This window comes from Coffea arabica, chromosome 11e (genome assembly GCF_036785885.1).
Source record: "Coffea arabica cultivar ET-39 chromosome 11e, Coffea Arabica ET-39 HiFi, whole genome shotgun sequence".
NCBI classification, from domain to species: Eukaryota; Viridiplantae; Streptophyta; class Magnoliopsida; order Gentianales; family Rubiaceae; genus Coffea; species Coffea arabica.
Genome location: NC_092331.1, coordinates 43,179,862 through 43,187,767, shown reverse-complemented (window position 1 = coordinate 43,187,767; position 7,906 = coordinate 43,179,862). Strand labels below are relative to the sequence as shown.

The 7,906-nt window shown below is 38.6% G+C and overlaps 2 long non-coding RNA genes across 2 annotated transcripts; both read right to left on the bottom strand.

Moving 5' to 3' along the window:
- Positions 1 to 910: 910 nt before the first annotated feature.
- LOC140021741 (uncharacterized) lies at positions 911 to 3,609 on the bottom strand. Its single transcript, XR_011825687.1, has 2 exons — positions 3,259 to 3,609; positions 911 to 1,922 (listed from the first exon to the last, which is right to left on the bottom strand). It is a non-coding gene; the product is annotated as an uncharacterized lncRNA (long non-coding RNA).
- Positions 3,610 to 4,854: 1,245 nt separating this feature from the next.
- On the bottom strand, positions 4,855 to 7,552 carry LOC140020944 (uncharacterized). Its single transcript, XR_011824904.1, has 2 exons — positions 7,203 to 7,552; positions 4,855 to 5,866 (listed from the first exon to the last, which is right to left on the bottom strand). It is a non-coding gene; the product is annotated as an uncharacterized lncRNA (long non-coding RNA).
- Positions 7,553 to 7,906: the final 354 nt, after the last annotated feature.

The window sequence follows — 7,906 nt, the reverse complement described above, 5'->3', positions numbered from 1 at the left end:
GTGACTCCCGAACACGTTTCTTTGATTTTCGTAGATTTGGAGCCGTTTAAAAAGGGTATTCTATTTTTTCTTTTAAAATTTATTTTTAGGTGACTTGGTACACCTTAACTCTATACCAAGTGACGACTCCGATTTTTTATTCAAAACCCCTTTTTAAACTATAATTTGGGCCCAAATCGTCACATTACAAGTCCCATTTAGGCCCATTTTCTTTTTAAATCAAAATTTTATTTTCCAATAAAAAATTGAATCAAAATCCATTTTTCCTAAACTTGTCATTTATTTTTATTTTTTGAAAAAAAAATGGGGCGCGACAGCTGGGAAAACACATCACAACGACTATCACCTTAAATTTTGTATTTAGTTCTATTTATTTTTTTTTATTTTCATTGATTAAATGTTAATTATTATTCATTTTTAGTCTCTTAGTTTTTATTTTAAGACATTTTTAGTATTTAAATTTCAGAAAAAGAAAATTTCCACAAAAAGTTGTTTTAATCATTTTAGATTCAATTTGAAAAATATATATAATTTTGTTTCTTTACTTAAATTAATTTTTGAAAGAAAAACACAAAAAATAATAATAAGAAAAAATATGTGAATATGTATAAGCTTGCATGTGGAACAAGTGTCCCTTTGTGTCTTTGACAACACAACACCTAGAAGGTGAGATGTTGGGACACTTGGTTGGTTTAGGTAATTTTGGGGGAACAAAAATCAAAAAGAAAAAGGGGTTACGGCTAGGTTTTGAAGGAAGATCTTTTGGAAAAAAAAAAAAAACAAGGAGCCTGTGACGGCCCCACCTCCCCCTAGGGCGTACCAAAGGGTTCAGCGGGTCGCCTGCCCAGCTCTCGCCAGGACTCACTCACTATGGAACTCGAATCATGTATATACATCCATAGACAATAGATGCTCAAGTAAAAGATAAGAAACTTCTACACACCAGAAGTCTTCAAAGTTTTTACCATTCAAGTACAACCATCGAATATACAAGGGTTCTCATTCCTCATACAACCAGCCCGTGCCAAGCACTAGGGCGAGAACCATTACAAGGCCAAAGAACTAGATCAACTAGACTATACAGAACTCTCGTCCTTGCTCGCCTTCCCCTGCTAAGGAAAACAATTGACGTGGTATGAGCTAAAAAGCCCAGTGAGGTTCTATATACATAAACAAGTAATTAAACAAGGAACATTAGTCATGTAATAACAATTAATCCAGAAAACTTTATGTATAGATCATGAGTGGTTGGGACTTATTACAGGTATGGAGCATATCACAGGTATAACACATGATTTCATGTTGGCATTTTAGCATGGAACAATTATCATGATACACGGTAACCATATACTGAAGGATACGGTGTTCCGGTGGAACTTTGTCGGTCCTCTGCACCTTATAACTTCCGAATCCCCACGGTTGACTGGCCATCACCTTATCCCTCCAGTGGTAATACTCGAGTATACCGACGGTTGTCCAGGGTTCCAACCTACCCGACCGAGCCCAGTCCTGGCTCGAGTAGGTCGGTAACCGAGGCGGGGCCCAAGTTCAGCTTAGAGCTTACAACATGCACAACTAACCAAGTAAATCGGTAAACGGTAAATGGTAAAATTCATCAATTGAATAGGTCGAATGAGGTAAAGTACACACTCGCCTAACAATGATGGACAACTTCATATAGCATGTGATTCATGATAATTAAGTAATCAAGTGGACACTTAGCACGTAAGCAATACAAATTGATTTCATGGGAGCATGTAATTCACGGATATCACGTAATCACATAAATTGGAAATCGAGTAAACAGATAGTCAAGTAATCAGGTAGTCACAGAAAACACGGGTATATAGAACACTCACCTATTTACGCACAACAACGTGCAAAATATCCTTCCGGATATTATCTTTAGTCACTGAGAAAACCTAAAATTAAATGAAAAGAATATTACCACTCATTTATCACAAACAATTAGGTGCAATCAAAGAAACTCGACGAATGATGAGTAGAACGTATAAAAAGAGACTTTAAAGTGGAACGAGGACATTTGGACCCGTGGACAAAATACTCAAGAAAATCCTAAACCACTCCTCTTTATTTGGTAAGAGTAAGTAAACATTTGGAGTTTCCAATTGAAGAAGGATCATGTTTTTAAGATGGAAAAACGGTCATAGTATTATACAAGTTCAAATAGAACTTAGCTTTCGGGCGAAAATTTGGGCAGCATGCCCTTTGTGTTTACCTAATTTCCAGCCATTTATGGCTTCATGATTTTTCTCAGCCAATCCCAAAGTCATGTACAGCACAAACTCATCATAATAGCCATTTCATAGGCTCAAGACAATATAAGAACAAAATCAAAGGAATAACAAGTGCGGAAATGCAATTTGACAAAAGACAGCTTTGACGGGTTCATGCATAACGGTCACAACCGGAGTTACACTTATCGGATTGGGATGAAACTTAAGCCGTTTCGAAGCTAAGACACAGGACTACAATGTTGAAGAAGGCCACTCAGTCCAGTTTGCCCTGTATCTAGGTCAAATTTATCAAAATGATCCCAGATTTTCTAGTTCGAGGTTTACTGTGGTAGTCTTGATTCATCCACTCTAATCTCCGCACACATAACTCCAAATCCAATAATTCCAAAGCCATATGAAAGCTAAGACAAATGTATACAATTCTCATGAAGATGACTTAGTCAGATTTACAGTGCAATCTAGTCAAATGCCCACTTTACAGATCCAAAATCCAACTAGTTGGTCAATTAACCGCACTGCATTCAAATGACCATATCCCAGTCTACCGAGGTCCGTTTAAGACGTTCTTGGCGGCGTTGAAAAGCTAATACAGGGTAATAAAACTTTCATGTTTTGACAATTGGCTAAATCTGAACGGATTATAGTAAACAAACACAACCAAAGAGACTAAACTGTCCACGCGGAATTCTGGAAAGTAACCTAGATCAGCGAGGGTATTTTCGTCTTTTCACAAGCTACGTTGCTCCGATTGAGCTGAAATTTTATAGGCATATATAAAATACCATTCTATACAACTTTCATGTTTTGTGCCAAGCCAAATTCGGCCTCTAAAATGGAGAAATAAAATCGGGCAGAAAAGGGGGAAAATTTTCCAGAAATCTGGAATTTTGATTTCTAATGGAACCTTTCTTGATTTCTTGCTCCCATCATCACTATAACCACTTATCTAAGCTTAGATACAACATAGATCATCCATATAGCAAGTATAAGCAGCACATACCTCAAAAGAAACAAGGCTTGCAAGAGTACCACTTCACTTCCTCTTGAAAATTTTAGCTTCCCTAGCTTCCCAAGATCACAATTCACACTTTAATCGGTTTAGAATTTGTTTCTTGCACTTGGATGGTGCAAATCAAGAAGAAATTTTGGTTTTCTCTTGCTCTCCCTTTCCTCTCTCCTTGCTCGGCTATGCAGCAGAAAAATTGGGGAAGAATGAAGCTCACTTGGTCTTATAAGAAGACAAGAAAATTAGAACAAATTCTGTCCACAAGTTTAGCCAACACTTGGCTTGATTTCCACCACACAATTTTCTCTCTCCTTCCTTGCATTTTAGCCACAAATTTCGGCCAAGCTGTCATCATGAGAGAGGAGATATTTTACTCCATTAGTAATAAACTTGTGTGACAAGTAAGTGGCGGTCAAGTGGTCGGTTCAAACGGTAGTGCACGGTACACGTCGGTGTGACGCGTTTTCTCTTAAATCGCACGTACTAGGGTTTTTGCTTCCTATTCACTAACTTTTTATCATTGCTTCTAATCACATATTATTTCTCACTTAAAAGTCACTCTTAAGCACCAAATTCGATCCTTACTCGGTACCGGATAATTATACTACGGTTACACGAAAAATCCGATTTCACCTTGAATTGAAAACGAATAGGAGAACCCTAATTTCCTATGGTCATTGGCACTTTTCTAGGGTGATTGAACTATGGATAACATGAAATAATAATTTCCAAATAATTTTCAAATAAAAGGGAATTTTTGAGAAATATGTAAGGAATTTGCGAGTCCTCACACTCTCTCCCCCTTAAAAGAATTTCGACCTCGAAATTCCAACTTGCATTAATCAGATCAAAATAGCTCTCGAAAGTTGATCACATACTAAGAATCATTTCAATCTCACCACAAGGATCTTTTGGGTTACAATACTTTCCAGACTCAGCTAAGATGACCCCGTCCGGTCTCTCACGTCACTTCCTAGTCACTAGATGTCCGTAGATTTCTTATATTCATTTTAGTCGGACAAAGCCTGTTCATGTTCCAAAATACAAGGCTCAAGTACCTAGTAGCTAGCATTGCCTCAACTCTGGAGTACTCGGGCACGAGAATCCGAAATAAGGTAATTCACAACTCAAGCCGGCCGGTCCCAAGAGTATATCACCAAATTCGGGATTCCTACCCAACATACATATCAAATTCCTCCAAGTATCAAGATAAAGGTTTTTATAGCTATCACATCTATGATCCACCCCTTCACTCTAGAAGAGCACTTAACCCTTTTTCTCATCCATATGATAAGGACCATAACACCACTTGGTCCTATCTTGCTCCTTTGTAGGGACCACGTGAAGTGGCTCTAAATTACATCGCTACAAGAAATCATTTAACTTTCAAGCCAGTCCCACAGTTTGGCATCCTAAACATCAGCCTAGGATACACTACAAAGATCTGAAGCCTAAGCTCTGATACCACCTGTGACGGCCCCACCTCCCCCTAGGGCGTACCAAAGGGTTCAGCGGGTCGCCTGCCCAACTCTCGCCAGGACTCACTCACTATGGAACTCGAATCATGTATATACATCCATAGACAATAGATGCTCAAGTAAAAGATAAGAAACTTCTACACACCAGAAGTCTTCAAAGTTTTTACCATTCAAGTACAACCATCGAATATACAAGGGTTCTCATTCCTCATACAACCAGCCCGTGCCAAGCACTAGGGCGAGAACCATTACAAGGCCAAAGAACTAGATCAACTAGACTATACAGAACTCTCGTCCTTGCTCGCCTTCCCCTGCTAAGGAAAACAATTGACGTGGTATGAGCTAAAAAGCCCAGTGAGGTTCTATATACATAAACAAGTAATTAAACAAGGAACATTAGTCATGTAATAACAATTAATCCAGAAAACTTTATGTATAGATCATGAGTGGTTGGGACTTATTACAGGTATGGAGCATATCACAGGTATAACACATGATTTCATGTTGGCATTTTAGCATGGAACAATTATCATGATACACGGTAACCATATACTGAAGGATACGGTGTTCCGGTGGAACTTTGTCGGTCCTCTGCACCTTATAACTTCCGAATCCCCACGGTTGACTGGCCATCACCTTATCCCTCCAGTGGTAATACTCGAGTATACCGACGGTTGTCCAGGGTTCCAACCTACCCGACCGAGCCCAGTCCTGGCTCGAGTAGGTCGGTAACCGAGGCGGGGCCCAAGTTCAGCTTAGAGCTTACAACATGCACAACTAACCAAGTAAATCGGTAAACGGTAAATGGTAAAATTCATCAATTGAATAGGTCGAATGAGGTAAAGTACACACTCGCCTAACAATGATGGACAACTTCATATAGCATGTGATTCATGATAATTAAGTAATCAAGTGGACACTTAGCACGTAAGCAATACAAATTGATTTCATGGGAGCATGTAATTCACGGATATCACGTAATCACATAAATTGGAAATCGAGTAAACAGATAGTCAAGTAATCAGGTAGTCACAGAAAACACGGGTATATAGAACACTCACCTATTTACGCACAACAACGTGCAAAATATCCTTCCGGATATTATCTTTAGTCACTGAGAAAACCTAAAATTAAATGAAAAGAATATTACCACTCATTTATCACAAACAATTAGGTGCAATCAAAGAAACTCGACGAATGATGAGTAGAACGTATAAAAAGAGACTTTAAAGTGGAACGAGGACATTTGGACCCGTGGACAAAATACTCAAGAAAATCCTAAACCACTCCTCTTTATTTGGTAAGAGTAAGTAAACATTTGGAGTTTCCAATTGAAGAAGGATCATGTTTTTAAGATGGAAAAACGGTCATAGTATTATACAAGTTCAAATAGAACTTAGCTTTCGGGCGAAAATTTGGGCAGCATGCCCTTTGTGTTTACCTAATTTCCAGCCATTTATGGCTTCATGATTTTTCTCAGCCAATCCCAAAGTCATGTACAGCACAAACTCATCATAATAGCCATTTCATAGGCTCAAGACAATATAAGAACAAAATCAAAGGAATAACAAGTGCGGAAATGCAATTTGACAAAAGACAGCTTTGACGGGTTCATGCATAACGGTCACAACCGGAGTTACACTTATCGGATTGGGATGAAACTTAAGCCGTTTCGAAGCTAAGACACAGGACTACAATGTTGAAGAAGGCCACTCAGTCCAGTTTGCCCTGTATCTAGGTCAAATTTATCAAAATGATCCCAGATTTTCTAGTTCGAGGTTTACTGTGGTAGTCTTGATTCATCCACTCTAATCTCCGCACACATAACTCCAAATCCAATAATTCCAAAGCCATATGAAAGCTAAGACAAATGTATACAATTCTCATGAAGATGACTTAGTCAGATTTACAGTGCAATCTAGTCAAATGCCCACTTTACAGATCCAAAATCCAACTAGTTGGTCAATTAACCGCACTGCATTCAAATGACCATATCCCAGTCTACCGAGGTCCGTTTAAGACGTTCTTGGCGGCGTTGAAAAGCTAATACAGGGTAATAAAACTTTCATGTTTTGACAATTGGCTAAATCTGAACGGATTATAGTAAACAAACACAACCAAAGAGACTAAACTGTCCACGCGGAATTCTGGAAAGTAACCTAGATCAGCGAGGGTATTTTCGTCTTTTCACAAGCTACGTTGCTCCGATTGAGCTGAAATTTTATAGGCATATATAAAATACCATTCTCTACAACTTTCATGTTTTGTGCCAAGCCAAATTCGGCCTCTAAAATGGAGAAATAAAATCGGGCAGAAAAGGGGGAAAATTTTCCAGAAATCTGGAATTTTGATTTCTAATGGAACCTTTCTTGATTTCTTGCTCCCATCATCACTATAACCACTTATCTAAGCTTAGATACAACATAGATCATCCATATAGCAAGTATAAGCAGCACATACCTCAAAAGAAACAAGGCTTGCAAGAGTACCACTTCACTTCCTCTTGAAAATTTTAGCTTCCCTAGCTTCCCAAGATCACAATTCACACTTTAATCGGTTTAGAATTTGTTTCTTGCACTTGGATGGTGCAAATCAAGAAGAAATTTTGGTTTTCTCTTGCTCTCCCTTTCCTCTCTCCTTGCTCGGCTATGCAGCAGAAAAATTGGGGAAGAATGAAGCTCACTTGGTCTTATAAGAAGACAAGAAAATTAGAACAAATTCTGTCCACAAGTTTAGCCAACACTTGGCTTGATTTCCACCACACAATTTTCTCTCTCCTTCCTTGCATTTTAGCCACAAATTTCGGCCAAGCTGTCATCATGAGAGAGGAGATATTTTACTCCATTAGTAATAAACTTGTGTGACAAGTAAGTGGCGGTCAAGTGGTCGGTTCAAACGGTAGTGCACGGTACACGTCGGTGTGACGCGTTTTCTCTTAAATCGCACGTACTAGGGTTTTTGCTTCCTATTCACTAACTTTTTATCATTGCTTCTAATCACATATTATTTCTCACTTAAAAGTCACTCTTAAGCACCAAATTCGATCCTTACTCGGTACCGGATAATTATACTACGGTTACACGAAAAATCCGATTTCACCTTGAATTGAAAACGAATAGGAGAACCCTAATTTCCTATGGTCATTGGCACTTTTCTAGGGTGAT